Source organism: Phyllostomus discolor, chromosome 2 (genome assembly GCF_004126475.2).
Source record: "Phyllostomus discolor isolate MPI-MPIP mPhyDis1 chromosome 2, mPhyDis1.pri.v3, whole genome shotgun sequence".
NCBI classification, from domain to species: domain Eukaryota; kingdom Metazoa; phylum Chordata; class Mammalia; order Chiroptera; family Phyllostomidae; genus Phyllostomus; species Phyllostomus discolor.
Window position 1 is genome coordinate 115042005 of NC_040904.2, and position 16556 is coordinate 115058560.

The window sequence follows — 16556 nt, forward strand, 5'->3', positions numbered from 1 at the left end:
TCTGTTGTGAGGTCATTTGAGAGGGACTGTGGTGTAAGCCAATGTCAGATCCTACCTGTGACTGGCCCTGGGCAACCTCTTTGCAGTTAGAAAGCCATCCACAGTTTGTGCTTTGGTGCCTGTGGGAAGGACCAAAGCCAGCTCTCACCAGCATTGAGCCCAAGGACAGGTTAGAAAATACCAAAGCACCTCAAGATCCACCTCTGCCTGCCTCCACCTGCCTTCTGCCTGTTAGGGTCAGTCACTAAAAGAGTCTTTGGTGGTACTTGATTTGCATGAAATAAGTTCTCAGTGAGTCACCAGGAAGAGGTATGTGCTATTCACCAGATGGATACAGGTTCAAACTCAGTGTCACTACTGGGCCTGAGGCCACTGCAAAAGTCCCCGTGTATACCATGCCCCCCTACACACTGGGTTCCCACACATCTTTGTATCATCATAGTCAGGATAGCAGAGTTTATCAGGCCGATTTGGCTATGTGAAGGGAAGGCTCTATATCAGTCTTGTGTTCAAGGTGAAAATGGCCCCTGTCTGAGAGCCCTGCAACTCAGTCTATAGCAGATTTTTCCAGAAGCCTGTACTCAGCAGAGTAGGGCTTCCAGGAGTCAGGAAGATGGGGTTAATTGATTTCTTGTGAGGGGGAGGCACTTGTCTGGCTTGGGAAATAATGGGGGGTATGGCCACTGCCCCAGAGCCACACAGCTCAGTGTATCTGGGACTCTATCTAGACATCCTTGGCTGGGTGGAGCCACCAGGAGTCAGCAGAGTGGAGCTAGTGGACTTCTGGTGAAGGGGAGGTACAGGTCAGGTTCAGGGGAAGGTGGGGTTAATGGTCCCCACCCAAAGCCACATAACTCAGTCCCTGATACCCTCTGAGTCTGTGCTGATCTCTATACCCCAGTTCAGGCAGACGACTCCTCAGCAGGGTGTGAGCTCCACAGGGATCCTGGCAGCTGTCCCTTAAGCTTTTCCTCAGAGCCACAAAACTCAGTTTCTCTTCACATGACTCTTGTCTGCTCCCCTGTCCATCCATGGAGCCCAGGGTGAGCGGCTTCAAAGAAGATTTTGTTTATTGACTTTTTTAAAGAGAGCTCCTGTGTCTCTAGCAGACTCCTGTCTCTCTCCTTGGTGAAACAAACCCCCTCTAATTTTCACAGCCAGATGTTATGTGCATTCTTCATCCCAGCTCTGGTGGTCCAGCCTCAGGAGCCTGATGTGGGGTTGAGACCCCCACACTACTCAGGGGGAACCTTTGCAGCTGAGATATTCCTTCAAATTCTCAGCCACCATCTGTGGGAGCAGGGCTAGCATCTTGTTTCTGTGCTTCCTACCTATCAATCTTGATGTGGCTTATTCTGTAAATCCTTGGTTATAAAACTTCTGTTCAGCTAGTGTTCAGCTGGTTACTCAGATTGCTCCATATTTTAGCTGTAATTTCAGTTTGGTCCTTGGAGGAGATGAGTGTAACATCCATTTACTCCACCACCATTTTGAATCTTCTAGACATTTTTTTGTTATAGCACAACTTACATTTCAAATGGACAAAATTGGTATTTACAGTATCTTAAGATAAATTACCTTTGAATAGGAGCTTCTTTTGCAGTACTGTGAGGTCTACAAGACATATCTAGAAAATTTACTACTGTGGAAAATGAAGGCTGCTTAAATCAAATGGGGGAAGGTGTAGACCTGATTTTCTTTTGATTAATTGCTATAACACTGTCCTTCAGGTGGCTGAGGGAGTTTCATATTTCCTTTAGACATTATTAGGCACTGAAGCTCCTGCAGGACAACTTTGATCCTATGAATTCTGCCATTTTGCTAGCACTGATAAGGCACTTGGGTCTACCACTCCATTGGAACTATAAACTCCATTTATATTAATTTTTGTTACAAATCTTACAAAAGGGTGTGCTTCTGGGTGTTTAGGTCCACATTCTATTTTAAGACTGTGTATTCAGTTTTCATAAACTGTCTGAGCCCATGGTGGATGCTGTCTTGGGTTGCTGTCATTCCTACGTCCTCCAAACTTTTTGGCCCCTGGTGCTTTCACATCCAGTACTGAGTAGACAACACTTTTACCTACATTATCTCAGTGGCCCCTTTAAAAATACAGCATAGCTATTATTATTTTCACTTTATACCTGGGAAAACTATGTTTCAGGAGATAATTAACTTATCCAAATTTAGTTTCTAACAAAACTCCTTTTCCTCCATTGATGAGGAATCCTTCCAAGAAACATGGCCCACATGAAGCTTAATGGGCTTTTTGCTGTCCTGTTATGGTAGTTAATGGAATATACAGGGCTCCTCTCAGCCTGAGAATTTATATTGTAAATCCACTTAGGGAATCCTCTACATGTTCTTGCCCTTTGTTTTGCAAATCTAAAGCAACAGCAGAATTCCTTGGAGACAATTATAATAATAAATTCAAAAATGATTCTGAGAAATACATTCATTTTCTCTCTGAAAGATGTGTGTTGCAGTTTTAAACATCTTGGATTTATTATGTGAAATTTCTAGGGTATATCTTTTGTCACTGACTGCTAAAAATTACAGAAAATAGGCTTCTAGACTAAATGTTTGTATGAAGATGTACTTATTTGATAATTGTATATCATGGAACATTACATATTTTAATCCTCAGAAATTCAATTGGCATATTGATGTAAAATTTATAAAATTCAGAAGATTGCTTTGGCTCCGATCTCTGTAATGGAGGTTTTATAACATTCTTTAAAAAGTAGCATTAGTGTTCTGCCTTAAGGCCTTGTTTTCCTTGTCATCTTTGTCCCTCTTATCTGTGGAATATGTGATCCACAGAAACCACCCAGTGTCGTGGGCTTTATCTTGTTTACCTTGTGGAGTTAATAAGAAAGGAATTATCAGAAGCTTTTGGGGACTACTCCCCATTTCTTTTTGGCATACACAAGGTGCCTAATGAGACTATCCCTCTGCCTTTTTCTTCTTTACATTCTACGCAGAAAATGGATTCAAGGGTATTTCACCCTCCTTGCATTTGTCTTATGGTTTCAACAGTACGAATACCGAATTGAGATTGCAGCTTCTCATGTAGGAGCAGTGGTCTTTTAAAAGATTAAAGGAAGTGGAACAGAAACATACAAATTGACAGTTAAACCCACAGGGTCCAGAAGCCTTCAAAGTTTTATCTCTAGGATATTTTAAAATGAGAATGGCCTATGCTCTGAAGGTTTTGACCTCTGGGTTTTAATGTACAAAGATGCTTTGGAAATTTTACGAGGCTTTGATATTTTACATTTAAGGGCAGATTTCCTCGAGTTGCATTTTGCCCAGTATAATGTCAATACCGTGCCTCACATTAGCAATTTTAGCTGAAACTATACTTGAACACCTCTAAAATCTGAAAAGTACTCACTTCTATGAAATAAATGTTTGTATCTCTCTAAATTGGTATGTTGAAACCCAGTCTCCAATGTGATGGTATTTGGAGGTGGGACCTTTGAAATGTGATTAAGCCATAAAGGTAGAACGCTTATTAATGGATTCATCCCCTAATGAAAGAAGTCCCAGAGAGCTCCCTTGCCCTTCTACCATTCAAGAATACTGAGAAAAGATGGCATCTATGAATGAGACAGCAGGCCCTCACCAGACCCCAACAGACACTGAATCTGCTAGCATCTTTATCCTGGACATCCCAGCCTGCAGAACTGTGAGAAATAAGTGCTTGTTGTTTATTATCCGCCCAATCTATACTATTTTTGATATAATAGCCCAAATGGACTAAGACACTCATCCTGCTTCTCTAGGGAATTCTAATCTTACAATTGCTGAAAATTTAACCTACCACCACTGACTAGATAAAGGAAAAAAAATGATGATCTTGAAATAGTTGCTCAGTAATATTTGCCCACTCACTGTCCTGTGAAAACATTATACGGGGAGAAAGATTATGGGAGAGCTACTCTGATTTTAGTTAGTAAGGATAACCTTATATTACTGTGTCATGTGTGTGTTTTGCTATATTCCCTAATTCCTTCTGCAAGCTTCTATTTCATTTTGTCAGGCCCACGATATCTTCCCTCAAGAGAGGAAATTTCAGACACCCAATATTTGCTCTGCATTTAATTGTCTTAGTGTTAGTCTTTGGTACTTGTCCCTCTAAGTTTTTACTGAAAACATTGTGTAACACGTTTGAAAGAAGAATGTCAAAATCCGTATAGTATCCCTGAGAGAATTTAAAAATCCTCCAGAGAAAAAAATCTGACACATGAAGAAATATCTTAGGCCTTATTTACACCAAGAAAACTAACCCCTTGAAAGAAAGTAAAGAAACCACTGAAAAAAAATAGGATTTTGGACCCTGCCCAAGACAAATCAAATCATAGAGATAAAGTCATCTTATGATTTCTACATTAGGATGGAAGAAATTTCCATGTCAAGGTGGTCCTTGTTTTCAAAATTAGTCAGGACACTCAGGAAATAGCGGCTTATGATTTTTGAGTTGTTTTATATATGTAAGTGTACCTTATTAATTTTATATATGTAAATTCTCAACACTTTGCATGAATTCTGGCCCTCCCTTTCTGTTGACTGCACAGCAGAGAGGGAGAATTCAAGCACAGTACAGGTAAGTATATGACATCAGATTAGTGAAATGGGCAACAGGGCTAGGTCCTGAGTCTACAACCTTTAGATTGATCTACAACTAGGGAGTGCGGCTTCACCATTTTCAGATAAAGACTATCTATTTGTTAACCAAAACCTAGATGCTTAATCAAGAAATAATTATTCATAAAGCATCTTTAATTTATTTTTCACTGTTTGGGACTGACCGGCAGCATCCTTTATTTGTCCTTGTATAGCTGATGCTAATCTGATTGAGAAGATTGCTTCATATGTATAGACACAGAGCAATGAGCAAGTTGCGATGCTATAGAGATAAAGTTTGGTTTGGGTTCACAGACAAGGAAGATCTAAGAGAACAGAAACTATTTAGAAAGGCTTCAATCATAAAGGGATTAAGTGAACCAGTGGCAAAGGAAGATGCCAATAAAGATTGGCCAGAGATCAAGTAAAAATATGCTGGAGGAAGTTTATGGGCTATGGGAGAGAAGCAGAGAAAAAAGCCTACTCAGGGGAAATAAGATTGGGAGAGAAAAGTAGGGCCATCCTAAACTTCTACCTTCACACAGCATATGCTTCAGCCACTTTTGACCACTTGCCATTCTCTTCATTCATTTATTTATTTACCTTTTCATTCAACCACCTAGGGAATATTTATAGAATGCTCCCTTTACACTAATACCATACCAGTCACTGGGGTGAAGGGTGACTAAGAGGTCATTATAGCATATTGGTTACAAGCATGGAGTTTTTAGTCAGATAGACTTGTTTAAGGCCTGGCTCTGCCAGTTACCACCTAAAGGATTTATTTAATCTAAAAGCATCGATTTTGTCATCAACAAATAAGCTCATAGGGTTGTTATGTTCATATGTTTTTGCCTAGCCTTCTTTCCTTTTTATCAAATTTCCTTTGTAAACTTCAGACCAGGATGATGACATAAAGAATTTCCATTCTTCTACAGATATACTGAATGCAGAGCTAATGCAGAGCCATTTCCTCTGAGAAAAAATCAGAAATGGGCTTAGTGACTCCTCAACTTTGGGTAAGTGAAAAGAAAACCCACATCAAGTTGGTTAGGAAAGGCTGAAACACACTCTGCTGTAAACCCCCCACCCCGCCACAGTGGCATGTAACTGGGAGAGAACCCCAACTCCTAGCTTCTCCCTGAGTAGCAAGGGGTCTAGTGTCCCAACTTTTAAGGCTTCCACCTGAGCGATGGGCTCCTCAAACACCTAGCCGTGAGAGCCAATAGGCTGGTGTTCAGGACTCTTGCAAACAAAGAAGCAGTTTTTAAGAAGTGCATGAGCACTCACTGTGGTGATCCCCCTAGGGCTCAGTGCAGAGGAAGGAGGCCAAAAATCCCACCTTTCTAAGACTCCCTGGAGTATGGCTGCATATATTACAGGCCGCTGCCTAGGTCCAGCTTCTAATTAGACACATCCAGCTGCTGGCTGTGATCCTCCTGAATCCCAAAAATCTGGTGGGCACTTGCCCTACCTTCTGCCTCTGGCTTGCCCCAACAATAAAGTAAGTTGCCAGCATCTCTCTGGAAGAAGCTTGTAAATCAAGCAGCCCAGCTTTTGCAGCTGCCATGAGGGAGACAGGCCCCTAGAATGCTTGGCTTTGATAGCCAATGAAGCTTGCATTCATGAGTCCCACAGGACTGTAACAAAGAGACAGTTGTTAATGAGCACAAACATGAATGCTGATCTCAGCTGTTTCCTCAGGGCTCAGTTCAGAGGAAGCAGGCTAAAACACCTGTTTGTTTAACTGCATTCTCTCCCAGCTTTTAACCAACCTGCATGCTGGTGCTAATTGTAATCCTCTGCTTTGGGACTCACCCTCATATCCTGTTAGCTACTAAGAACAGATAGAGAGCAACTTAAAAAAAGAACAGGTATAGCTTAAGGGAGTTATGGGACACCATCAAATTGATCAATTTATGTGTTAAAATTTCCCTAACCTAAGGATATATATATATTTATAGCAAATATAAACAGATATGAAGGGAGGAATACAGCAATATATTAATATTAGCTCACTTTAATAGTCAATTTTCATCAATGGATAGATTATCCAAACAGAAAATCATTAAGGAAACACTGGACTTAAACTATAAGTTAGACCAGATTGTCTTAACAGGTATATAGACACAGATATAGAACATTCCATTCAAAAGCAATACAATATAAATTCTTCTGAAGCACACATGGAACATTCTCTAAGATAGACTGGTGATGACAGAGAGAGGGCTAGTCCACATTCATGTAACTTTTATTACCATATATTGTTATACTTGTTCTATTTTATTATTAGCTACTATTCATATCTTTGTGTGTCTAATTTATAAATTAAACATTATCATAGTTATGTATGTATAAGAACATCAGAGTATATATAAGGTTTGGTACCATTCATGGTTTCTGGGGTTTACTGGAGGTTTCAGAACACATTTTCTGAAAATAAAGGCAGACTACTGTATGCCATTATCAAGTTGAATTTATTCCAGGGATGCAAGAATGGTTTAACATCAGAAAATCTATTAATGTGATACACCATATTAACAAAATAAGGTTAAATCACACTATCATCTCAATAGATGCAGAAAAGGCATTTGAGAAAATTTAATATCCTTCATGATAAAAAAAAACTCTTAACAAATTGGGTATAGAAGAAACATAACTCAATATAGTAAAGGCCATACATGACAGGTCCACAGCTAACATCATCTCAACATTGAAAACCTGAAAGCTTTTCCATTAAAATCACGAATAAGACAAGGATATCCTCTTTCACCACTTTTATTCAATGTAGTATTGGAAGTCCTAGCCAGAGCAATTAGGCAAGAAAAAAAATTAAAAGGCATACAGACTGGAAAAGAAGTAGTAAAACTGTCTTTGTTTGTGGATATTATATTATATGGAGAAAACTTTAATGACTCCACCAAAGAACAGTTAGAGCTAATAAACAAGTTTGTAAAGTTGCAGGAATCAAAATCAATATAGAAAAATCTGTTGCATTCTTATATATGAACAATGAAATGTCAGAAAGAGAAATGAAGAAAACAATCACATTTACAACAGCATCAAAAACAAGACAATTCTTAGGAATAAATTAACTAAGAAAATAAAAAATCTAGACATTCAAAACTATAAGGTATTGATGAAACTGAAGAGACAAATAAATAGAAAGTTATTCTGTGTTCATGCATTTGAAGAATTAATGTTATTAAAAGTCCATATTACTAAAACAAAGCAATCCCTATCAAAGTTCCAATAGCATATTTCACAGAAGTAGAAAAAATAATTCTAAAATTTGTATGAAACTACAAAATACACTGAATAGCCAAAACAATTTTGAAAAACAAAGCTGGAGGCATCATGTTTCCTGATTTCAAACTATATTGCAAGACAGTCTGGAACTGGCATAGAAAGAGACACATAGATCAATGAGATAGAATAGAGAGACAAGAAATAAACCTATGCATATGTGGTCAATTAATTTTCAATAAAGGAAACAAAAATAGACATAGGGAAAGGATAATGTCTTCAATAAATAGTGGTGAAAAAACATGCAGAAGATAATGAAAATGGATGACTATCTTACACCACTAACAAAAATTACCTGAAAGTGAATTAAAGACTTAAACATGAGACCTGAAGCTGAAAACTCCTAGAAGAAAACACAGAGGGTAATCTTCATCACATTGTTTTTGGCAATGATTTTTTTATTTGATACCAAAAGCAAAAGCAATAAAAGCAAAAATAAACAAGCAGGAGTAATTCAAACTAAAAGCTTTCTGCAGAGCAAAGGAAATCATCAGGAAAATTTAAAGTTAATCTATGGAATGGTAGTAAATATTTGCAAATCACATATCCAAAAGAGTTAATATCAAAAATATACAAAGAAAAATATAGTCTCAACAAAACACTAGAAATAACTCAGTGTAAAAATGGGCAGAGGACCTAAATAGATTATTTTATCAAAGAAGACATACAAATGGCTAATAGGTACTTGAGAAGATTCTCAGCATCAATAATCATCAGGTAAATGCACACCAAAACCACAATGAACACAACTACCAGAATGGCTGTTATGAAGATATGAGGTATCAACTATTGGTGAGAATTTGGAGAAGAGGGAAACTTTGGATACTGTTGGTGGGAATGTAAACTGGTATGGCCACTGTGGAAAACAATATCAAATTTCCTTAATAAATTAAAAATAGAATTATCACATAATCCAACAATCCCACTTATGGGTATGTATCCAAAGGAAACAAAATCGCTGTCTTGAAGAGATCTCTGTACTCCCATGTTCATTGCAACATTATTCAGAATAACCAAGATATTGACTCAAGTATCTCTCAACCAACAAACTGATGAAGAAAATATGGTTTAAGTATATATATATAAGCATATAGCATATATAATGGAATATTATTCAGCCTTGAAAAAGGAAATTCTCCTATTTGCAACAACACCTATTACTCCAAAGGGCATTGTACTATTGAAATAAATCAGACAGAGAAAGACAAATACTGTATGGTAAATTTACATGTGGAATCCAAAAAATAAAGCCCAAACTAATTCACAGAAATGGAGAGTATAATGGTGGTCACCAATCTGTGAGGTGAAGAAAATAGGGAGAGGCTGCTTCCAAATTTTTTGAAAGGTTACAAAATTTAAGTTATAAGATGAATAAGGTCTGAGGGTCTAATATATAATATAATGACTTATAAGATTGTATTGTGTAATTTGAAATTTGCTAAGAGGATACAACTTGCATTCTCATAAAAAATAAAATAAAAAGTAAGTATGTGAGGTGATGAATATTAAATTACCTTTCACAATGTTTATGTATATTAAATACTCATGTTGTACAATTTAAACACATTATAATTTTATTTACAATCACACCTCAATAAGCCAGTAAAATATTTTCTTTATAGAAATATACCCCCTCTTTCATGAAGCTTTGGGATCTTCTCATATGAGAACTTGTTTGGTATCTGTGGGTGAGAGGGCTGAACCTTGAAGATACTGTCTTAGATTCCCAGGACGCCTCTGATTGCCATGCATGCTGCAAACTGGTTTTGAGCTTTTCCTTAGATTCTGTGAATTTCTCTGCACCTTTCCACCCTCCTCCCAATTTTTCATTTTGTATTTAACTTAGGCAGCATCAGATTCTGTTGCTAATGAATGCAAACTTTATGAAGATTAAATGAGATATATCACATAAGGCATTTAGTATAATCGTTAGCTTAGTAATGTCAGCTACTATCATCATCTCATTTATTAAGTTAGTCATGACCTCTGTTCTTTCTGCTCTTCCTTTCCAGTGGGCAATATAGGAAAGTAAACAAGTACATGGTATGATCAAGTACATATCAAGTAGGGGATCTCTGAACACACAGAAGGAAAGGGACTTTACCCATGCTTGGGAACCAGGAATGGCAAAGAGACAGCCAGGGTGAGCTGTGAAGGGTGAATCAGAGACAGCCAGACTCAGAACTTAGGAGAAAGAGCACTCAGATAGAGAAGGGGCAGGGAGAGTTATTTCAGGCAAGGGAGCAAATGTATATACAATCTAACTTAATAAATGAGATGATGATAGTAGCTAACATTACTAAGCTAACAATTATAATAAATGCCTTATGTGATATATGTCACTTAATCTTCATAAAGTTTGCATTCATTAGCAACATAATCTGATGCTGCCTAAGTTAAATACAAAATGAAAAATTGGGAGGAGGGTGGAAAGGTGCAGAGATATTCACAGGGACAGGGACTTTCTGCAGGGACAGAAAGTGCGGCATCCTTAGGAACCCTAAACAGGTTGGTTGAGATAAGGCTGGAGAACTAACTAGTGACAAGATGTGCAGAGCTGCCTAAACCAGGTTAAGAAGTTTTGACTCTGTTCTAAGAGTAGGGACAGGTTATTAAAGTCTTGAAAGCATAAGAGTGACATGATCATGGCCATAAGCCACAGAAATATCTCTTTGATGTGTAGAAAATGACACTTCATATTTTGTCTGGATTACAGTTGCCTAAAGTAGCCTTAATCTCTCTAAATTGATATTCATATACAGAGGGAGAAAGACTATGTAATAAAAAAAAGCTTTATCTCAACAAAACATTCACTCAGCGTTTTTAGACTTTAATTAACTGTAAAAGAACTCAGTTTCTGTCTTTTTATAACCTGAGTGGAAAAATACAATCATCTAAAGCAAATGTTGTAATGTAAATAGTTAGACTATTCAGCCTTTGGAAATATTAGTAATATTGGAAGGGGCTCCATGAATACAATAACAAGGAAGGATGCTGGATTGTTGCAAAGCAGACTGCATGGCCAGCCTTCAACCCCACTTCTAACTTGTGCTCTCAAGGCAGCAGGAATGTAAACATCTCCTAATTTCTTTCTTATCACTTCTAGAAGAGAAGCTTCAACACAACATTAACAATCCTTCATGTACTTATGTCCACAAGACTACTTCCTCTTTCGTTACAAGGCCTTGTGTCCAATACAGTTGTAAACTACTGCTTCAAGACAAGGTCAGTCATCATTTAAAGGATACTTTTTGATTCCATGTTGGCTACTCTTAGAGAGAATTGATTGAAGGCAAGGAAGATCGGGGGCAGGGACACCAGTTTCAACAGGATGGTAATCTGAATTTGAATAGTGGGAATGGGATTGGGTTTGAAAAATACTTAGGAGGTGGACTCAAAGGAATTTGGTGATTTACTGGGTAAAGGTGTTGAGAAAAGAGTGAGACTGTGACAAAACATAGATTTCTGTCTCAGGTAACTGTGGATGATGGTAACATCATATAAATAGAAACAGGTGGAGAATCAGAGTGGAGGTTAAGATGATGGAGCTCTGTCTGGTCATGTTGCATTTGAGTGCCTATAACCATGTGCCAAATATCCTAGTCATCCTCCTGTGGAGCCCATCCCTGCCTGAACACTGCAAGAACAGCCACATGGACCATCCAGACCTGAAGCTTACAAGCCAGATGTTTTGCCGCCAAGTCTGGATCCCAGAAGAAAAACAATGCAGAGTCAAAGCTTATCCAAGATGAATGTGTAGTGTGAGAAAGAAATAAACCTTTAAAATAATATTGTAAGCTACTGGGTCAATTGTTCCTTATCATAATCTACCCAATACTTCCTGTTACAATATCTAAGCAGCTTGTGTGTCTAGGGCACCAACTCTCAGAAGAGACATCAGAAGAGAAAATATGGATCTGGGCTCTTCAGTATTTGGTAGTAACCACATTCCTTAGAGGCTGGTATTTTCTAGAGAGACTACATGTGTATCAATGAGAGAAGAGAGTCAGTATACATGACCAGATAAAACCAGGAAAAAAGAGAAACTACCCTGGGTACCTAAAACAAAGAGAATTTATATAGGAAATTTGGTGCATACGTAATGGAAGAGCTAAAACACCAAACCATAGGACAGTGATACCATCCAGAGACTAGCAACAGCAGAAAGCCACTACCACTCCTTGGCTGAAAAGACCAAGAAAGGCAGTGGCAGGGCCAGAGTCCAAAGTCAGGGCCACCAGCAGAAGCTGGACTCATGGCAGGCCTGTCAGTGAGAGCTGGAGTTGCAAAGCAACATAGCTGGTGCTGGAGATGCTGCCACCACCAAAACAGACAGGGAAGGGGATGAGGACCCTGGCTCTCCCTTTGCTGCACCTTCCAAACTCCCCCCAGTGTTCCCCAGACAGCCTGGAGGAGTCAGCCTCCCTAAGACACTGAGAACCTCCTGGATTTCAGATGGTTTCTTTGTTAGAGTGGTGTGCCAGAAACCTCATTCCCCACTGGACATTGAGATCATTCACCATAACCAGTAAAGCAACCTCACCTCTGTCTACTGGTTTAAGAGCATGAACAGCCCAAACAGCCAAGTGACAGGGCCCATACCAATTCATGGGGCTCGTTGTTGCTTTTCCTGGTAGAAATAGTCCTCCCTTGGTTGCGGGGATAGTTTGAGGTATAACAGTGACAGTGGCCAGTCCCATTTCGATCCAAGACCCACAATGTATGCATTATACTATGGGAAAATAGCACAATATACTGGTTACTGGTTCAAAGCATATACTGGGACCACATGGTCACCTGATGAATCTTGATACATAGACCATTTGTCAACCTAGAATAAAGTGTGAGGAAAATATTAGGTGGTGCATAGCATTACTCTGAATCAGAAAATCACTCACCCCACTTATTCTAATTGAATTAGCAAATGAAGCATTAGTAACATTATATAAATTACAAAGTCATATCAGAGCATCAGAGGCATGAATATATGGAACAGGCTGACAGCTGTCAGGTTTGCAGGGATGGATGAAAGGTGAAGGGATTGAGCAAAAAAAACTACACACACACACACACACACACACACACACACACATACCAGTGTGATGATGGCCAGAAGGAAAGGAGGGTGGGACGCACATGGAGGTGGATAAAGGGGGGATAAATTGGGACAATGGGGACAGAAGGAGACTCTGCATGGAGTGTTGGGTGCATGATGCAGTGTGCAGATGATGTTTTGTTCAGTTGTATATTTGAAATCTGTGTGGTTTTGTGAATAAATGTCACATCAATAAATTCAATAAAAAATAAAATAAAATAATTAAAAATTACAAAGTTACCACTAGATCAAAAACACTATTTTTTTCTTTTTAAAGAATTATTTTATTGTTTTCAGATACAGTTGTCTGCATTTCCCCCCACACCCCAGCCTTCCCCACATCCCTCCCCTGATTTCACTCCCCTTTAGTTTTATCCATGTGCCTTTTACAGTTCTTCCTGAAAACCGTCCCCCCTTTTCCCCTATTATCCCCTCCCATCTCCACTTGGCTTACTGTCAGATTGTCCTTAATTTCAATGTCTCTGGTTGTATTTTGCTTGCTTGCTTGTTTTGTTGACTAGGTTCCACTTAAAGGTGAGATCATATGGTATTTGTCTTTTACCACCTGGCTTATTTCACTTAGCATAATGCTCTCCAGTTCCATCCATGCTGTTGCAAAGAGTAGGAGCTCCTTCTTTCTTTCTGCTGCATAGTATTCCATTGTGCAAAAACTATGGTACATAGTTTTTTGATCCATTCATTTACTAATGGGCACTTAGGTTGCTTCCAGCACTTGGCTATTATAAATTGTGCTGCCATGCACATTGGGGTGCATAGGTTTATAAAATAGGAAATCACCTCCAGAGATAACTTAGATTAGTAAATTAGTGTTTTTAGCTCTTAATTAAGCAGGCAATTGTATTTCTGATATTGATCTCCAATAAGCATATTGATGCTAACTCACTGCCAAAAGATGAACAGGCAAAGACGTTAATAAACTTGAGTTACTTGTCAGCATTTTAGAAAAGGGAGTCTTGGGAAAGAGTAATTTATACTTTTAGTATTCTGAGATGTGTGAATGTGGCAAAAGATTAAAAACATCTCACTGGCATGGCTTTTTTGTCAAAACTATACCTCTCAAGAGAGATAGAGAAGATAATTTCAGTGTAGAGTATCTCTTCTACCCTGGTATGTGGCATGCAGCCTGTGAAACTGAGCAATGCGAGACAGTGCTGGGCTGATGGGTTACCTCAGTGACCCACAGGCAAGGACTGGAGATGGAGGGCGTGGACAACATCAGAGGGGCATTAGGAGCTTTTTTCCAGAAAACATGTATGCATGTCCATGGATAAATAAAAAAACAGATGGCTTTGAGGCTCATCAGCCTCACAGGAAACTGGGTACCCAATCTTAAACCAAAAAGTCAACACAAGAAGAAACAGTGAATGACTTATTTCTAATTGATTGCCTTAAAAGACATTTCAGTCTGCTCACTTTGACCTTGTATTTGAACAAAGCTCTCATACACTGACATTTGTTACTTTTGATGGGATTAAAAGGCCTCTGTGTCTTTTTGTTCTCATTTGCATGGATTGTTATTTTTTTTAGCAGTGATTTGAATCACAGGACTGAAGAAAGGTCAGAAACAGCTCCTAGAAAATTCAGGGAAAAATGTAATTCTAAAACAATTACATACTTGCCTCACAATTACATACTTTTGCAAAATTTCAGTACATTTTGCAGAAAGTTTTATTGACTATTGCCAAAGGATATTTTCCTTTGACGCTTTCATCAACTTCACCTGTCCTTTACCCATCTTAGCTGATAGCTAAGCAGAAATTCTTACCCATTTTTGGAATGAAACAGAAACTCCTTGGCCAGGATGTGGGCCTTTTCTGCCCAGGAAGTATGTTGTGTACGCTTCAGATCAAGGTGACAGTGGACAGAAAGGAGACTGATGGTACACTGCCAAGCAGATTATCTAAGCTTAGAGTCCTGCTTCCAACAGCTGGGATTCCAGTGCCTATGGCAGTAAATATTCAGCAACATGAATCCTGTTACATCACTGGTTCCCTCTGAGTCAAGAAAACATTTACAATGAGCAAGACATTCTAAAGAAGCCTCATGGGACTGTTTTGAAAGGGAGGCGATCATGAGCACACTGTAAAACCTATTCCAGAAAAGTAAAGAACACATTGAGTAGTATTCTTTAACTGGAACTTCAAATGGAGCCTGAGTTTTCCATAAAGCAGAAAGTTAGAGAATAGAACAATAATAGGAGTGAGATAGTATTTTGACATTACTATGCAGAGCTTTCTTCTTTATTTTCTCTTCATCCTCTTACTTTCCAAAGAGTTGATTCTGAGCTAGGGCTCTGTTCAAGGGGTAGGGTAGGGTGGAGAATGAGAACTGCCTGATAGACATGTTTTCTCTTGGCTTTATTTCCAAAAGCCTATGCTCAAAAGGAGTGGGTTCATGCTTGTAGGAGAGAACACACTTTGGAGAAGTAGGAGTGTGTGAACCCCACTGCCCCCAAACTAAGCCCAGTAGAGTCTCCCTGAGCTGAGGAGAGGAGAGAAAGACATACTGGGGCTCTGGAACCTGCCTTCCAGTAACTTCTCTAGAAAGATGTCTCTACTCTGGGGGGGAAGGTTGCCTAGCATGTCTGCATGTGTAGCAGGCATGCCAGAGTGATGCAGAAGTAGTAGGGGCGCTACAATCAGTGATGATGGCGTGTGGGAACCAATAGCCCATGGTCAGGGTATACTCTGCTCTGGTGCTTTAGAGTGGCACCAGAACCAGGGTCTCATGGATGAGCCCAGGATCAGGGAAGGAAGCATTGGGAATGCCTGGGATTGAGGGACTGGAAGTTACATTGCATGAAAAAAACATTAAAGCTATATTCTCTTGCAAGTTTTCAGTGAGTTTTATACCTACCAAACTGCTGCTTCCCAAGCAATACCTGCAACTTCCCACCCTCATCCCAATCCCAAGGCTGATTGCTAATACCATATATTAGCTTTGACTATTAGAGACATTTCTATTAAATGGCATCACACTATCTGTTCTCGTTTACATCTGGCATCTTTTCCAGAGCTCAGTGTTGTTGAGTTTTATCTCATTGTTACACACATTAGAACTTCATGTTGTTCACTGCCAAGTAGAATTCTGTTGCATTAATACACAATTGGTTTGCTCTTTCTGTCTATGATCATTTGATTTGTTTCTTGTTTTTGGCTTTAAAGAATAAAATGGCTATGAAGATTTGTGTACACGTCTTTTGTTTAAAAATTACAACTTTAAGTCATATATCAAAAAAAGAAACCACAACAAATGAGGAAGAAAGAAAAACAGAATTGAATTACATTGACAGCATTACATAAAACTTGTAGTAATGCAATAAAAAGAGTGCTTTGAAGAAAATTGATAGCTTTATATGCTATAATGTATAAGCATAAAAGAAGGTTAGGGGCTAAAAAACTGAATGTTTAGGGATTTAGTACTGGCCATGAGGGAATCAAGTAACTTCTGCTAAAACCAACTCTAAACCTCTACAAAATCTGTGAAGTGACCATTTTTAGGAAAC

General features: G+C 38.8%; 1 pseudogene; it reads right to left on the reverse strand.

The window, feature by feature from the left end:
* Positions 1-1669: 1669 nt before the first annotated feature.
* On the reverse strand, positions 1670-12635 carry LOC114514030 (annotated as a pseudogene).
* Positions 12636-16556: the final 3921 nt, after the last annotated feature.